The following is an 18,656-nucleotide window of genomic DNA, read 5'->3' as shown; positions in this document are numbered from 1 at the left end:
TGTACCTCCTACTGATCTGTTAGAACAATATTTGCTAGACCATGAAAATGATATGTTTATGAATGAAAGAAGGGAAATAGATAAAGTGTTCCTTCAACAGGAACCTATTCTGAAACATAACCTACCCGTTGAAATTCTAGGGGATGCCCCTCCACCCAAGGGTGATCCCGTGTTTGAACTCAAACCATTACCTGATAATCTTAAGTATGCTTATCTTGATGAAAAGAAAATATATCCTGTTATTATTAGTGCCAACCTTTCAGAGCAAGAAGAAGAAAGATTATTGAAAACTCTGAAGAAGCACCGAGCTGCTATTGGATATACTCTGGATGATCTCAAGGGCATTAGTCCCACGCTATGCCAACACAAAATTAATTTGGAGGAAGATGCCAAACCAGTTAGAGATCCTCAACTACGATTGAATCCTAAGATGAAAGAAGTGGTAAGAAAGGAGATACTAAAGCTCCTTGAGGCAGGTATAATTTATCCCGTTGCTAATAGTGATTGGGTAAGCCCTGTCCATTGTGTTCCTAAAAAGGGAGGTATTACTGTCGTTCCAAATGATAAAGATGAATTGATCCCACAAAGAATTATTACAGGTTATAGGATGGTAATTGATTTCCATAAATTAAATAAAGCCACTAAGAAAGATCATTACCCTTTACCTTTTATTGATCAAATGCTAGAAAGACTATCCAAACACACACATTTCTGCTTTCTAGATGGTTGTGGTTTCTCTCAAATACCTGTGTGAGCGAAGGATCAATCAAAAACTACTTTTACTTGCCCTTTTGGTACTTCTGCTTATAGACGTATGCCTTTTGGTTTATGTAATGCACCTGCTACCTTTCAAAGATGCATGATGGCTATATTCTCTGACTTTAGTGAAAAGATTTGTGAGGTATTCGTGGATGATTTCGCCGTTTATTGGTCCTCTTTTGATGATTGCTTGAGCAACCTTGATCGAGTTATGCAGAGATGTGAAGACACTAGTCTTGTGTTGAATTGGGAAAAGTGCCACTTTATGGTTAATGAAGGCATTGTCTTGGGGCATAAGATTTCTGAGAGAGGTATTGAAGTTGATAAAGCTAAAGTTGATGCTATTGAAAAGATGCCATGTCCCAAGGACATAAAAGGTACAAGAAGTTTCCTTGGTCATGCCGGTTTTTATAGGAGGTTCATTAAGGACTTTTCTAAAATCTCTAGGCCTCTGACTAATTTATTGCAAAAAGATATCCTTTTGTATTTGATGATGATTGTGTAGAAGCATTTGAAATACTTAAGAAAGCTTTGATCACTGCACCTATTGTTCAACCACCTGATTGGAATTTACCTTTTGAAATTATGTGTGATGCTAGTGATTATGCTGTAGGTGTTGTTCTAGGGTAGAGAGTTGATAAGAAATTGAATGTTATCTAGTATGCTAGTAAAACTCTTGACACTGCCCAAAGAAATTATGCTACTACTGAAAAAGAATTCTTAGCAGTTGTATTTGCTTGTGATAAGTTCAGACATTATATTGTTGATTCCAAAGTTACTATTCACACCGATCATGCTGCTATTAAATATCTTATGGAAAAGAAAGATGCTAAGCCTAGACTTATTAGATGGGTTCTCTTGCTCCAAGAATTTGATTTGCATATTATTGATAGAAAGGGAGCTGAGAACCCCGTTGCAGACAACTTGTCTAGGTTAGAGAATGTTCTTGATGACCCACTACCTATTGATGATAGCTTTCCTGATGAATGATTAGCGGTCATTAATGCTTCTCGTACTGCTCCTTGGTATGCTGATTATGCTAATTACATTGTTGCTAAATTTATACCACCTAGTTTCACATACCAACAAAAGAAAAAGTTCTTTTATGATTTAAGACATTACTTCTGGGATGACCCACACCTTTATAAAGAAGGAGTAGATGGTGTTATTAGACGATGCGTACCTGAGCATGAACAGGAACAGATCCTACGCAAGTGTCACTCTGAATCATATGGAGGACACCACGCTGGAGATAGAACTGCACATAAGGTATTACAATCTGGTTTTTATTGGCCTACTCTCTACAAAGATGCTCGTAAGTTTGTCTTGTCTTGTGATGAATGTCAAAGAATTGGTAATATTAGTAGACGTCAAGAAATGCCTATGAATTATTCTCTTGTGATTGAACCATTTGATGTTTGGGGCTTTGATTATATGGGACCTTTTCCTGCCTCTAATGGTTATACACATATTTTAGTTGTTGTTGATTACGTTACTAAGTGGGTAGAAGCTATTCCAACTAGTAGTGCTAATCATAACACTTCTATTAAAATGCTTAAAGAAGTTATTTTTCTGAGGTTTGGAGTCCCTAGATATCTTATGACTGATGGTGGTTCACATTTTATTCATGGTGCTTTCCGTAAGATGCTTGCTAAGTATGATATTAATCATAGAATCGCATCTCCTTATCACCCGTAGTCTAGTGGTCAAATAGAGTTGAGAAATAGAGAGCTCAAATTAATTTTGCAAAAGACTGTGAATAGATCTAGAAAGAACTGGTCCAAAAAACCTGATGATGCATTATGGGCCTATAGAACTGCATATAAAAATCCTATGGGTATGTCTCCGTATAAGATGGTTTATGGAAAAGCATGTCACTTACCTCCTGAACTTGAACATAAAGCATACTGGGCTATTAAAGAGTTCAATTATGACTTCAAACTTGCCGGTGAGAAGAGGTTATTTGATATTAGCTCACTTGATGAATGGAGAACCCATGAGAATGCCAAGCTGTTCAAAGAAAAAGTCAAACGCTGGCATGACAAAAGGATACAAAAGCGAGAATTCAACGTAGGTGATTATGTGTTATTATTCAACTCTCGCTTAAGATTTTTTGCAGGAAAACTTCTCTCTAAATGGGAAGGTCCTTACTTTATCGAGGAGGTCTATCATTCCGGTGCCATAAAAATCAACAACTTCGAAGGCACAAGTCCTAGAGTGGTGAACGGTCAAAGAATCAAACATTATATCTCAGGTAATCCTATCAATGTTGAAACTAATATTATTGAGACCATAATCCCAGAGGAATACATAAGGGACACTTTCCAGAATGTTTCAGACTCCGAAAAGGAATAGGTATGTGGTACGGTAAGTAAACCGACTCCAAAACAATTATAATGGCAATTTCTATCCGTTTTGGAATATTTAAGAATTTTGGAAATAAAGAAGTAGTCCAGGAAGGACACGAGGCCTCCACGAGAGTGGAGGGCGCGCCAACCCTTCCTGGGCGCGTCCCCCTGTCTTGTGGCCACCTCGTGTGCCTCCCGGACTCCGTTTTCTTGCACATTACGTATTTTGATCGGTAAAAATTCATTATATAATCTCCCGAAGGTTTTGACCACCGTATCACACAAATATCCTCTGTTTTCGTTTCGAGCTGTTTCTGTTACAGATCTAGAGCACCATGACGTCTCCAAGCGCTCCCAAGGACAAGTTTTTCGAGAGCGTTGTCAACCCCTATCTCGTGGAGGTGCTGCAACACCCTCAAACCATTGAGATGCGCGAGGGTGTGCTGCACATCCGCGATGTGGAGGGACCAAGGCGTACCGGAAGTGTGGAGACAAAGCTCGAAGCCATGAAGCAATAAGTTTTCAAGTGCCAAGGGATGGTGGAGCGTGGACTCAACGCCAACCAGATGATGATCACAGAGTTCACCAACAACCACAAGCTGGATGCCAAGATCGTTGGGGAGACCATCTTTAAGCTTCAAGAGAAAATCGAGCACCTCCAAGCCCAGATTTATGACCTGCAAAACCAAAACTGTGAGTATGAATATAGATTCAAGAGGATGAGTTTGGCTGCAGATTTGAGGATCCCGGAGACTCGATCATCCTTCTATGATGGTGAGCCTATGCCTTGGAAGATGGACGACAAGCCTACATCATCAACAACTCCTACTTCACCACCCCCGAGGACATAATCGCATGTGTATGGGCACTCCCCTTGGCAACTGCCAAGCTTGGGGGAGGTGCCCCGGTATCGTATCACCATCACACTCCTATCTTTACCGTTTTATTTAGTTCGATCCTTTTAGTAATATCTTGATCTCGTAGATTGAAGTTTTGGTATGAATTAGTTTTGAGTTTTGCTTTGTGATCTCTTTGTAATCGAGTCCGTGATCTATCTATAATAAAGATTAGTGTTGAGTCAAGGGCTTTGCTATCTTGCCATGATCCTGAGAAAGTAGAAGGAATAAAAAGATAAAAGAGTTCTTATTGATCTTATGGATAGTAACGACTTCACACATAGAAAGTATGAGGCATAAAAGTTGTTGAGAGTTGACAAACGTAGTTTTGGTCATCGTTGCAATCAATAGGAAGTAATAAGGAAAGAGAGGTTTTCACATGCAAATATAATATCTTGGACATCTTTTATGATTGTGAGCACTCATTAAGTATGACATGCTAAAAGAGTTGATATTGGACAAGGAAGACAACGTAATGGTTTATGTTTTCTCACATCTCAGTTAAAGTATGTTGTCGTTGATCTTCCCAACATGTTGAGCTTGCCTTTCCCCCTCATGCTAGCCAAATTCCTTGCACCAAGTAGAGATACTGCTTGTGCTTCCAAATATCCTTAAACCCAGTTTTTGCCATAAGAGTCCACCATACCTACCTATGGATTGAGTAAGATCCTTCAAGTAAGTTGTCATGTTGCAAGCAATAAAAATTGCTCTCTAAATATGTATGACTTATTAGTGCAGAGAAAATAAGCTTTATACGATCTTGTTATGGAAGAAATAAAAGCGACGGACTGCATAATAAAGGTCCATATACAAGTGGCAATATAAAGTGATGTTCTTTTGCATTAAGATTTTGTGCATCCAACCCTAAAAGCACATGACAACCTCTGCTTCCCTCTGCGAAGGGCCTATCTTTTACTTTATGTTTTTACTTTATGCTTGAGTCAAGGTGATCTTCACCTTTCCCTTTTTCATTTTATCGTTTGGCAAGCTCCCCGTGTTTGAACGGTCTTGATATATATATCCAATTGGATGTAAGTTAGCATGAACTATTATTGTTGACATCACCCAAAGGTGAATACGTTGGGAGGTAACACAATAAGCCCCTATCTTTCTCAGTGTCCGGTTGAAACTCCATAACCACAAGTATTGTGTGAGTGTTAGAAATTGTAGAAGACTATATGATAGTTGAGTATATGGACTTGCTGAAAAAACTCTACTCTTGACTCTTTCTGATGTTATGATAAATTGCAATTGCTTCAATGACTGAGATTATAGGTTGTTAGTTCTCAATGAAGTTTTTGAACCATACTTGACATTGTGAATTGATTGTTACTTGAGCATAAGAAACCATATGACAAAATCTATATATGTTGCTGTTATAAGAATGATCATGATGCCCTCATGTCCGTATTTTATTTTTATCGACACCTCTATCTCCAAACTTGTGGACATATTTTTTGATATCGGCTTCCCCTTGAGGACAAGCGAGGTCTAAGCTTGGTGGAGTTGATACGTCCATTTTGCATCATGCTTTTATATCAATATTTATTGCATTATGGGTTGTTATTACACATTATGTCTCAATACTTATGGCTATTCTCTCTTATTTTACAAGGTTTACCATGAAGAGGGGAATGCTGGCAGCTGGAATTCTGGCTGGAAAAGGAGCAAATATTGGAAACCTATTCTGCACAGCTCCAAAAATCATGAAACTCCACGGAAGTTAGTTTTGGAATTAATAAGAATTATTGAGCGAAGAAAGCACCAGGAGGGTGGGGGGCGCGCCCACCCCCTACTGGGCGCGCCCCTGTCTCCTGGGCCCCCTGGTGGCCCTCCGGTGCTCATATTCTACTATATGAAGGCTTTTACCCTGGAAAAAATTAGAGGCAAGCTTACGGGACGAAACTCCGCCGCCACGAAGCGGAACCTTGGTGGAACCAATCTAGGGCTCTGACAAAGCTGTTCTGCTGGGGAAACTTCCCTCCGGGAGGGGGAAATCATCACCATCGTCATCACCAAGGATCCTCTCATCGTGAGGGGGTCAATCTCCATCAACATCTTCACCAGCACCATCTCCTCTCAAACCCTAGTTCATCTCTTGTATCCAATCTTGTATCCAAAACCACAAATTAGTACCTGTGGGTTGCTAGTAGTGTTGATTACTCCTTGTAGTTGATGCTAATTGGTTTACTTGGTGGAAGATCATATGTTCATATCCTTAATGCATATTAATACTCCTCTGATTATGAACATATATATGCTTTGTGAGTAGTTATGTTTGTTCCTGAGGACATGGGTGAAGTCTTGCTATTAGTAGTCATGTGAATTTGGTATTCGTTCGATATTTTGATGAGATGTATGTTGTCTTTCCTCTAGTGGTGTTATGTGAATGTCGACTACATGACACTTCACCATTATTTGGGCCTAGAGGAAGGCATTGGGAAGTAATAAGTAGATGATGGGTTGCTAGAGTGACAGAAGCTTAAACCCTAGTTTATGCATTGCTTCGTAGGGGGCTGATTTGGATCCATATGTCTAATGATGTGGTTAGGTTTACCTCAATACGTATTTTATAGTTGCGGATGCTTGCAATAGGGGTTAATCATAAGTGGGATGCTTGTCCAAGTAACGGCAGTACCCAAGCACCGGTCCACCCACATATCAAATTATCAAAGTACCGAACACGAATCATATGAGTGTGATGAAAACTAGCTTGATGATAATTCCCATGTGTCCTCGGGAGCTCTTTTCTCATTATAAGAAATTGTCCAGGCTTGTCCTTTGCTACAAAAAGGATTGGGCCACCTTGCTGCACTTTATTTACTTTCATTGCTTGTTACCCGTTACAATTTATCTTATCACAAAACTATCTGTTACCTACAATTTCAATGCTTGCAGAGAAAACCTTACTGAAAACCGCTTGTCATTTCCTTCTGCTCCTCGTTGGGTTTGACACTCTTACTTATCGAAAGGACTACGATAGATCCCCTATACTTGTGGGTCATCAAGCATCAGGGGCTACTATCTATGCTATGATATTTCCTCGTAATGTGATTACTTACCTCAAAACCTATTAGGAGGCTGGCGCAGGCTTCAGTCAATCCGCTTTTGGCGGACCAAACCTTCTCAATCACCGTACTAATAAGAGTACGATGCTCTTCATCAATGGAAGCACCGCGAAGCGCTTCCAGCAAATTGTCCGATGCCTTTGGTTGGACAGAGGTCATCATAACAGGCGGCTCACCCTCCTTAGCGAGGGGCTGCCTACCTGAATCCGGAACCATTGGAGGTTCTGGCGCAGTATCCGTCCGGGGGCCGGACTTGCTGTGGCCCCCGTCGTCAAGATCCATGGGGGTCTTTTCCCCCCATGTGCCCGGCGTCTGGGATTTCGCCTTGGGGCATCTCCAGAACCATCTCCCCCTGCTTTGGTATCCTCTAAGACAACACCTCGGTGTCGTCCCCGGGCCAGGGGAGGTGGCCGTCGGGAGAGAATATCTTTTCATCTCCGACTGACTCAAAGACCCATCCGAGGAGGATACGTTGATATGGGATTTGGACGGACTGCACAATCACATTTGACATGATAAGAAGTAATAAAGCAAAACATACCGGAAGCATTATAGTGCCCAGATACTTACGACTTCGCTCGGGTCTTGTTCCTGGGCAACCACTCCTCGTCACTGTAGGCGGCTGTTGTGGGTTGGTCCGGAGGAAGGGTCCTTCCCTTATTGGACCCTTCGGCCTCCCCAGATGGGGCGGCCTTCCTTTTCTTCTCCTCCCTGGTTGGGGGAGGAATTTCCTCTTCCTCCTCCTCATCTTCTTCGGAGGAGTGCGCCTCGGCGTCTTCGGATGATGTGTCCGATGCAGCCTTGCGCCGGGGACCTTTCCTGGTCCCCTTGGCCTTCTTCTTGGCCTTCTTCCCCAGCACCTCATAAGGCGCCGGAACCAGCACCTCCGTCAGGAGAGCGGTTTATGGATCTTCAGGTAGCAGAGCCGGACAGTTGATCCGCTCCGCTGTCACCACATAGTCCTGTTAAATCAGCACGGTGGCTTAGATTCCTCCCATGAACATACTGGGAAAGGCACATCTTGTGAAATATAGAAAGCTTACCGGATTGGCGGGGCGCTTTGCGCTGAGTCCGCGGTCCTCGGTAGTGGGAGGAGGTACTTCGGCGGCCTTGAACAGCACCTTCCAGACGTCTTTGTGCATCATGTCAAAGAGCTCTCGCAGCGTTTGGTGTTTGGCCGAATCGAACTCCCACATATTGAATGCCCGTCTTTGACACAGGAGGATCCGGCGGAAGAGCATGACCTGGACCACGTTGACAAGCTTGATCTTCTTGCTTATCATGTTTTTGACATAGTTCTGGAGTCCGGTCAGCTCCGCGGGTGCACCCTAGTCTAAGCCCTTCTTTTTCCAGGAGGTGAGCCGCATGGGGATGCCAGATCGGAATTCGGGGGCCGCCGCCCAGTTGGCGTCGTGCAGCTCGGTGATGTAGAACCACCCTGACTGCCACCCCTTCATGGTCTCCACGTAGGAGCCTTCAAGCCAGGTAACATTGGGCATCTTGTCCACCATGGCGCCTCCGCACTCCGCTTGCTGGCCGACCACTATCTTCGGCTTCATGTTGAAGATCTTCAGCCACAGGCCAAAGTGGGGCTTGATGCGGAGGAAGGCCTCATACACGACGATAAACGCCAAGATGTTGAGGATGAAATTTGGGGCCAGATCATGAAAATCTAGCCCATAGTAAAACATGAGCCTGCGGACAAATGGGTGGAGAGGAAATCCCAGTCCACGGACAAAGTGGAGGAGAAACACAACCCTCTCGTGGGGTTCCGGAGTAGGGATGATCTGCCCTTCGTCTGGGAGCCAGTGTGCGATGTCTGCGGCTAAGTATCCGGCCTACCGGAGCTTCGTGATGTCCTCCTCCATAATGGAGGAGGCCATCCACTTGCCTCCCGCTCCGGACATGTCTGGAATGGCTTTACAGAGTAGAACTTCGGCGCTGGAGCTCGAGAGTGCGAGAATGGATGAGCAAAGGAGGAAGAAGGCGTGGGTGAAAAGGGGAATCCCTATCTCTTTATAAAGGTGGTGGAAACTGTGCGCCTCCCCACTTGCCCGTTAAAATAGCTTATTCCCCAAGCGCCACGATTGATGGAGCGGTTGGGTTACTGATACGTCTCCAACGTATCTATAATTTTTGATTGTTCCATGCTATTATATTACCTGTTTTGGATGTTTATGGGCTCTATTTCACACATTTATATCATTTTTGGGACTAACCTACTAACCGGAGGCCCAGCCCGTATTGTTGTTTTTTTTGCCTATTTCAGTATTTTGAAGAAAAGGAATATCAAACGGAGTCCAGACGGAATGAAACCTTCGGGAGCGTGATCCAGAGGACTTGGAGTGCAAGTCAAGAAGCAATCGAGGTGGCCAGGAGATAGGAGGGCGCGCACACCCCTACAGGGCACGCCCCCTGTCTCCTGGGCCCCTCAGGCGGCCACCGACGTACTTCTTCCTCCTATATATACCCTCGTACCCCGAAAAAAATCCAGGGAGCCACCGAAACACAATTTCCACTATCGTAACCTTCTGTATCCGCGAGATCCCATCTTGGAGCCTTCGTCGGTGCTCCGCCGGAGGGGGAATCGACCATGCAGGGCTTCTACATCAACACCTTAGCCCTTTCGATGAGTTGCGAGTAGTTTACCACAGACCTTCGGGTCCATAGTTATTAGCTAGTTGGCTTCTTCTCTCTTTTTGGATCTCAATACCATGTTCTCCCCCTCTCTTGTGGACATCTATTTGATGTAACTCTTTTTGCGGTGTGTTTGTCGAGATCCGATGAATTGTGGGTTTATGATCAAGTTTATCTATGAGAAATATTTGAATCTCCTCTGAATTCTTTTATGTATGATTGAGTTATCTTTGCAAGTCTCTTCGAATTATCAGTTTGGTTTGGACTACTAGATTGATCTTTCTTGCAATGGGAGAAGTGCTTGGATTTGGGTTCAATCTTGCGGTGTCCTTTCCCAGTGATAGCAGGTCCAGCAAGGCACGTATTGTATTGTCGCGATCGAGGATAAAAAGAGGGGGTTTATACCATTGCATGAGTTTATCCCTCTACATCATGTCATCTTTCTTAATGCGTTACTCTATTCCTATGAACTTAATACTCTATATGCATGCTGGATAGCGGTCGATGTGTGGAGTAATAGTAGTAGATGCAGGCAGGAGTCTGTCTACTTGTCGCAGACGTGATGCCTATATACATGATCATGCCTAGATAATCTCATAATTATTCGCTTTTCTATCAATTGCTCGACAGTAATTTGTTTACCCACCGTAATACTTTATGCTATCTTGAGAGAAGCCACTAGTGAAACCTATGGCCCCCGGGTCTATCTTTTATCATATAAGCTTTCAATCCACTTTTATTTGCATCTTTACTTTTCCAATCTATATCATAAAATACCAAAAATATATTTATCTTATCATACTATCTCTATCAGATCTCACTTTCGCAAGTGGCCGTGAAGGGATTGGCAACCCCTTTATCGCGTTGGTTGCGAGTTCTTTGTTTGTTTGTGTAGGTGCGTGGGACTTTTGAGGAGCCTCCTACTGGATTAATACCTTGGTTCTCAAAAACTGAGGGAAATACTTATGCTACTATTGCTGCATTACCCTTTCCTCTTCAAGGAAAACCAACGCAAGCTCAAGATGTAGCAAGAAGGATTTCTGGCGCCGTTGCCGGGGAGGTCTTCGCTCAAGTCAAGACATACAAAGTACCCATCACAAACTCATCTCCCTCGCATTTACATTATTTGCCATTTGCCTCTCGTTTTCCTCTCCCCCACTTCACCCTTGCCATTTTATTTGCCCTCCCTTTCCCAATCTTCTCCTCTCTTTTTCTCTTGCCTTTTTCTGTTTGCTCGTGTGTTAGATCGTTTACCTTGTCGTTATGGCTAGCTCTGTTTTTATCCCTTCGTCTCCCGACTTTGAAGTTCTTCACTTCAAACAAAGACAAGGAGAAAATTTAAAATATGCTTGGTACAAGATGCTAGAATCTTATTGTAGTTGCGCCGTGGAAGGAGATTTTAAAATTTTAATTCGCAATTTCTATGTTGGGTTAACCCTACCCCATAGACAACTCCTTGATTTTGCCGCAAAAGGTTGTTTTATTGAAGTTGATCCTAGTTTCGCTTATGAAATTATAGAGGGGATAGTAGGAGTACTTCCCGTACAAAAGGGATCACCCTTCTCTCATGAAGGAACCCAAATTTTAGAGAAACTATGTGAATTGCAAAAAATTGTTGAACCACTTAAGAATATTGGTGGGAATATCAACCGCATGAATAACTTGATTACACTTTGTAATAAGCGGTTGGATACCTTAGATCAAAAGATCTCCGAGCATGAAGGGAAACGCAAGGAGCCTCCTGGATCCGAGCATAACCCCATTAAAAAGATAAGTGCCAAAGATGGCACTACTTAGATCTATCTTCGCTTTTATGCCTAGCTAGGGGAGTTAAACGATAGCGCTAGTTGGGAGGCAACCCAATTTTCTTTGTGTTCTTTGTTTTTGTTCCTGTTTAGTAATAAATTTTGCATCTACTTTCTTTTTAGATGTGTTTTCATGCTTTAATTAGTGTTTGTGCCAAGTAGAACCTATAGGATAACCTATGATGGTAGTTAACTTGATTCTGCTGAAAAACAGAAACTTTGCACTCACGAGAAAAAATTCAATAAATCACAGAAACATTATTTTGCATTGATTCTTTTTGCTTCTGATCAATAAACAAATTTTCAAGGACGTACTATTTTGGTAGGATTTTTAGTGTTCCAGAAGTTTGCGTTAGTTACAGATTGCTACAGACGGTTATGTTTTTGACAGATTCTGCCTTTCGTGTGTTGTTTGCTTATTTTGATGCATCTATGGCTAGTATTAAGTGGTATGAACCATATAGAACTTGGAATACAGTAGGTTTAACACCAATATAAATAAATAATGAGTTAATTACAGTACCTTATGTGGTGGTTTTGCTTTCTTTCACTAACGGAGCTTATGAGATTTCCTGTTGAGTTTTGTGTTGTGAAGTTTTCAAGTTTTGGGTAAAGATTTGATGGACTATGGAATAAGGAGTGGCAAAAGGCTAAGCTTGGGGATGCCCATGGCACCCCAAGATATTTAAGAGTAGCCAAAAGCCTAAGCTTGGGGATGCCCCGGGAAGGCATCCCCTCTTTCGTCTTTGTTCATTGGTAACTTTACTTGGAGCTATATTTTTATTCGCCACATGATATGTGTTTTGCTTGGAGCATCGTGTATGATATTAGTATTTTCTTTTTAGTTTACCACAATCATCCTTGCTGTACACACCTTTTGGGAGAAGCCTACTTGATTATAATTTATGAGTATACTCTATGTGCTTCACTTATATCTTTTGAGCTAGATAGTTTTTGCTCTAGTGCTTCACTTATATCTTTTAGAGCACGGCAGTGACTTAATTTTATAGAAATTGCTAGTCTCTCATGTTTTACTTATATTATTTTGAGAGTCTCTTAGAACAGCACGGTATTTTCTATGGTTATGAATTTGGTCCTAGAATGATGAGCATCCAAGTTGGGTATAATAAAAACTATCATAGAAAGTGCATTAAACACTAGGATCAATTTGATGTTTGATAATTGTTTTGAGATATAAAGGTAGTAATGTTAGAGCCATTCTAGTGTATAATTATGAAATTGAGAAATACTTGTTTGAAGTTGGCAAGTCCTGTAGCATGCATGTATGGTAAAAGTTGTGTGACAAATTTGTTGCATGTGGTGCTCTTTTGATTGTCTTCCTTATGAGTGGCAGTCAGGGACGAGCGATGGTCTTTTCCTACCAATCTATCCCTCTAGGGGCATGCGTAGTAGTACTTTGCTTCAAGGGCTAAATAGACTTTTGCAATAAGTATATGAGTTCTTTATGACTAATGTGAGTCCATGGATATATGCACACTCACCCTTCCATTTAGCTAGCCTCTATTATTCTGCACAACTTTCGCTGGTATCTTGCACCCATTAGTTACCTTCCTCAAAACAGCCACCATACCTACCTATTATGGCATTTCCATAGCCATTCCGAGATATATTGCCATGCAACTTTCCACCGTTCCATTTATTATGACACGCTCCATCATTGTCATATTGCTCTTTGCATGATCATGTAGTTTACATCGTATTTGTGGCAAAGCCACCTTCATAATTTTTATACATGTCGCTCTTGGTTCATTGCATATCCTGGTACACTGCCGGAGGCATTCATATAGAGTCATATCTTGTTCTAGCTTTGAGTTGTAATTCTTGAGTTGTAAATCAATAAAAGTGTGATGATCTTCATTATTAGAGCATTGTCCCAGTGAGGAAAGGATGATGAAGACTATGATTCCCCCACAAGTCGGGATGAGACTTCGGACTTTAGAAAAGAAAAAAAGGAGAAAGGCCAAAAATAAAAAAAGAAAGGCCAAGAAAAAAGAGAAAAAGAAAAAAAAGAAAAAAAGAGGGAAAATAATAATAATAAAATGAGAGAAAAAGAGAGAAGGGACAATGTTACTATCTCTTTTCCACACTTGTGCTTCAAAGTAGCACCATGATCTTCATGATAGAGAGTCTCCTATGTTGTCACTTTCATATACTAGTGGGAATTTTTCATTATAGAACTTGGCTTGTATATTCCAATGATGGTCTTCCTCAAAATGCCTTAGGTCTTTGTGAGCAAGCAAGTTGGATGCACACCCACTTAGTTTCTTTTGTTGAGATTCCATACATTTATAGCTCTAGCGCATCCGTTGCATGGCAATCCCTACTCACTCACATTGATATCTATTAATGGGCATCTCCATAGCCCGTTGATACGCCTAGTTGATGTGAGACTATCTTCTCCCTTTTTGTCCTTACAACCACCACCATATACCACCATAGTGCTATGTCCATGGTTTGCACTCATGTATTGCGTAAGAGTTGAAAAAAATGGAAGCGCGTTAAAAAGTATGAACTAATTGCTCGGCTTGTCATCGGGGTTGTACATGATGGGAGTATTTTGTGTAATGAAAATGAAGCATGGCCTAACTATATGATTTTGTAGGGATAATCTTTCTTTGGCTATGCTATTTTGATAGGACATGATTATTTGTTAGTATGCTTCGAAGTATTATTGTTTTTATGTTTTATAAGCTTTTATCTTGAATCATTTGGATCTGAACACTCATGCCACAATAAAGAAAATTACATTGAGAATTATGCTAGGTAGCATTCCACATCAAAAATTCTATTTTTATCATTTACCTACTTGAGGACGAGCAAGAATTAAGCTTGGGGATGCTTGATACGTCTCCAACGTATCTATAATTTTTGATTGTTCCATGCTATTATATTACCTATTTTGGATGTTTATGGCCTCTATTTTACACATTTATATCATTTTTGGGACTAACCTACTAACCGGAGGCCCAGCCTGTATTGCTGTTTTTTTGCCTATTTCAGTATTTTGAAGAAAAGAAATATCAAACGGAGTCCAAACGGAATGAAACCTTCGGGATCGTGATTTTTGGAACGAACGTGATCCAGAGGACTTGGAGTGCAAGTCAAGAAGCAATCGAGGCGGCCAGGAGATAGGAGCGCGCGCCCACCCCTACAGGGCACACCCGCCCCTACAGGGTGCGCCCTTGTCTCCTGGGCCCCTCAGGCGGCCACCGACGTACTTCTTCCTCCTATATATACCCTCGTACCCCGATAACATCCAGGGAGCCACCGAAACACAATTTCCACCGCCGTAACATTCTGTATCTGCGAGATCCCATCTTGGAGCCTTCGCCGGCGCTCCGCCGGAGGGGGAATCGATCATGGAGGACTTCTACATCAACACCTTAGCCCTTCCGATGAGTTGTGAGTAGTTTACCACAGACCTTTGGGTCCATAGTTATTAGCTAGTTGGCTTCTTCTCTCTTTTTGGATCTCAATACCATTTTCTCCCCCTCTCTTGTGGAGATCTATTCGATGTAACTCTTTTTGCGGTGTGTTTGTCGAGATCCGATGAATTGTGGGTTTATGATCAAGTTTATCTATGAGAAATATTTGAATCTCCTCTGAATTCTTTTATATATGATTGAGTTATCTTTGCAAGTCTCTTCGAATTATCAGTTTGGTTTGGCCTACTAGATTGATATTTCTTGCAATGGGAGAAGTGCTTAGCTTTGGGTTCAATCTTGCGGTGTCCTTTCCCAGTGACAGCAGGGGCATCAAGGCACGTATTGTATTGTTTCCATGGAGGATAAAAAGATGGTGTTTATATCATATTGCATGAGTTTATCCCTCTACATCATGTCATCTTTCTTAATGCGTTACTCTGTTCCTATGAACTTAATACTCTAGATGCATGCTGGATAGCGGTTGATGTGTGGAGTAATAGTAGTAGATGCAGGCAGGAGTCGGTCTACTTGTCGCGGACGTGATGCCTATATACATGATCATGTCTAGATAATCTCATAATTATTCGGTTTTCTATCAATTGCTTGACAGTAATTTGTTTACCCACCGTAATACTTATGCTATCTTGAGAGAAGCCACAAGTGAAACCTATGGCCCCAGGTCTATCTTTTCTCATATATGCTTTCAATCTACTTTTATTTGCATCTTTACTTTTCCAATCTATATCATAAAATACCAAAAATATGTTTATCTTATCATACTATCTCTATCAGATCTCACTTTCGCAAGTGGCCGTGAAGGGATTGACAACCCCTTTATCGCATTGGTTGCGAGTTCTTTGTTTGTTTGTGTAGGTGCGTGAGACTTTTGAGGAGCCTCCTACTGGACTGATACCTTGGTTCTCAAAAACTGAGGGAAATACTTACGCTACTATTGCTGCATCACCCTTTCATCTTCAAGGAAAACCAACGCAAGCTCAAGACGTAGCAGTTACCCACACCCATATTGATGAGAATCCCATGATAAAGGGACACGATCTGATGCGGAGCATCCCACGTTCATCCCCATGTCCACTCTGACTACTCTCCAAACCCCAAGTGGACATATGACGAGACCTCGAACAAACACCATTGGACACAAGGTGAACTCACTCCTCTCTGAACCTTCACTTTCTACATGTGAGACATGGCTACTACCTCCAACGTGTGTCCTATGCATGATCAGGTACTTGGAGGAAAGCCACGGAGCCACCACACCCAATGGACGAGCTAGCGAGGACGCCAAGTGCAAGGACCAAGAAGAAGAGCTGCCCGAAGCTACAGCCACCGGACGACCGGCCCAGCCCGGACGCCCAGCCCCTGAAGGTCACACCAGCCCAAGGAAACTAGGCCAATGCATGCTACAGTGGCCGGACATCCGACCAGGACCGGACGTCCGACGACTCCCAGGCTCCGGACGACCGGCCACCTCCGGATGTCCGAGACTTCCCCACCACAACCAAAACTATGGATATCCGACAAAGACCGGATGTCCGTGCATCAGGCAACAGAATGATATCTACATACATCCAAAGACCTACGGATGTCCGGACCCCTACGAGCCTCCGGACGACCGGCACCTGTCGGACGTCCGACGCCTGTGCGTTCGCCCGTGTGTTGGGCCGAAGCCACTTACCCTTTCATTCACTTAGACTATAAATAGACCTCTCCCACCTCCTAGCTAGGGTTAGTGTTGTGATAGCTCATCTTGAGATAGAGCATAGCTCATCCGTACCAGATCTACTCCACATGAGGGACCGTGCCTCTTCGGAGAAGATCCATTCGGATTCAAGGCCTCCATCCGGAGAAGACAATCAAGACCTTCTCACGGAGAAGAACGGTTACTCTTGTATCTTCCCTTTGTTGATTTTGAATCTTGTGCTACCTTATGTGTTCAGTGATCTAGCCCTTGTGTGATCAATTACTTGTCGGTTGAGTGATTTCTCTCGTTCCTCCTCGTGTTTTCCCTTGTGTTCTTTCGTGCGTTCTTCGTGTTTGTCCGTAGGATCCACTCCAAACGTGAAAGATCGGCCCCATAGGGTTCTGCCCTACATCATCTTGGTATCATGAGCCACGTTGATCACGTTTTTGGAGCCCCTACCCTTTGTTTTCTAGCTTGATTTTGTTGATTTCGTCCAAAAATCCAAAAATCCCCACCAAAAATAGCCCCATTTTTTATGATTTGTTAGTTTGATGATGTTTTGTTGATTTCGATCCATGGATTTGCTTGGTTTCGAGTGGATCTAGCATCTCCCCAAGTTTCCCCATCTTTCATCCACGAAATCTCGTCAATTTTGACCCCGAAATCTCCATTTTCCACCTAAAATCGCGCCCCGGATCTCGGATTTCGCGTTGACCCCGACCCACCGGATGACCGGCGTTTTACGGACGTCCGGAGCCCCAGGAACGACTGGACGTCCGACCTCTCCCGGACGACCGAAACCCCAAACCCGAGCTGAATTTATGGATTTCTGACCCGACCGGACGTTAGGTGACCGGACATCCGTCCATTTACGAACGTCCGTAACCTGTAGTTTCAGACTTCGGCTGAGTTTTGTTTCATCATAACTTTTCGCTCCGAACTCCGATTTGAGTGTTCTTTGGCTTGTTTTGAAGCTATCGACGTGCCCGAGGTCGTCACGTTGGTTTCACCACCATTTGACTCCATCAAATTTTTGGAACTTTGGCATCTTTGCCTAGGCCTTCCACCATTTCATCCGCATTGCCACGACCGACTTCCGTAACGTAACCCATTTTGTTCCCCATAGCATTTGAGGTTGTTTGAGTAGTGACTTGAGTCTCCTAAGGTGTTTAGGCTACTTAGGGACGGTTGCTTCTTCATCAACCACAACCATAACTTCCGCATAGGCTTGCCCATCATACACTTCCACCACCCCAACTTAATCCAATTGTGTGATTTTGTTTGTGTTGTGAGTTGTGTCTCCTAAGGTGTTTCGGCTACTTAGGGACGTGCTTTCAACTTTGACTCCGTGTATAGCCCATCATACGCTTCCACCACCATAACCCGGTCAACTTCGGCTACTCGGGTTTCCACCAATACTTTCGTAACCACCACCGCATTCTGCTACCACCATTTTCACATTTGACGTTTGAGATTTTGAGTTCGCGGTTTTTCCATTTCCTAAGGTGTCTCGGCTACTTAGGGACGAGACTCCATCATCTTGGTTTCTACATCAAGAACACCGCCACTCATCATCACCGGACGGTAACCTCCATATCATCTCGGTATCATGGTAACCCTCCATTGTATATTCCCTTGCCATTGAATTGTTAACCCCTAGCCTATTTTGCGTCACTTGCCTATCGAGACTAGCCATTTGAGTATTGCCGACAACGTTACTTGTGCACATTAGTGATCTATACGTCCCATAGCATACATACCATATCATCGTGGTGCATATCTTGGTATCATATCGTGTGTCACAAGTATGTTCCCGCATATACACAATTGTTATCTTGGTTTGTGCATTGTGCAAAAGTGGCCATACAAATAAAAAGCTTTTAAGAAAAAGAAAGAGAGCAAAGAAGCTTGTAAGCAAGTACCATAGCATCATACCACATTGCACATAAGATTGTCATATCCGATCATCTTGGATCATCTTGAGAGAAACATCGGGAA

The sequence above is a fragment of the Triticum dicoccoides genome, chromosome 1B (assembly GCF_002162155.2).
Source record: "Triticum dicoccoides isolate Atlit2015 ecotype Zavitan chromosome 1B, WEW_v2.0, whole genome shotgun sequence".
In the NCBI taxonomy this organism is placed as follows: Eukaryota; Viridiplantae; Streptophyta; class Magnoliopsida; order Poales; family Poaceae; genus Triticum; species Triticum dicoccoides.
Note: the sequence above shows the minus strand (reverse complement) of the source record.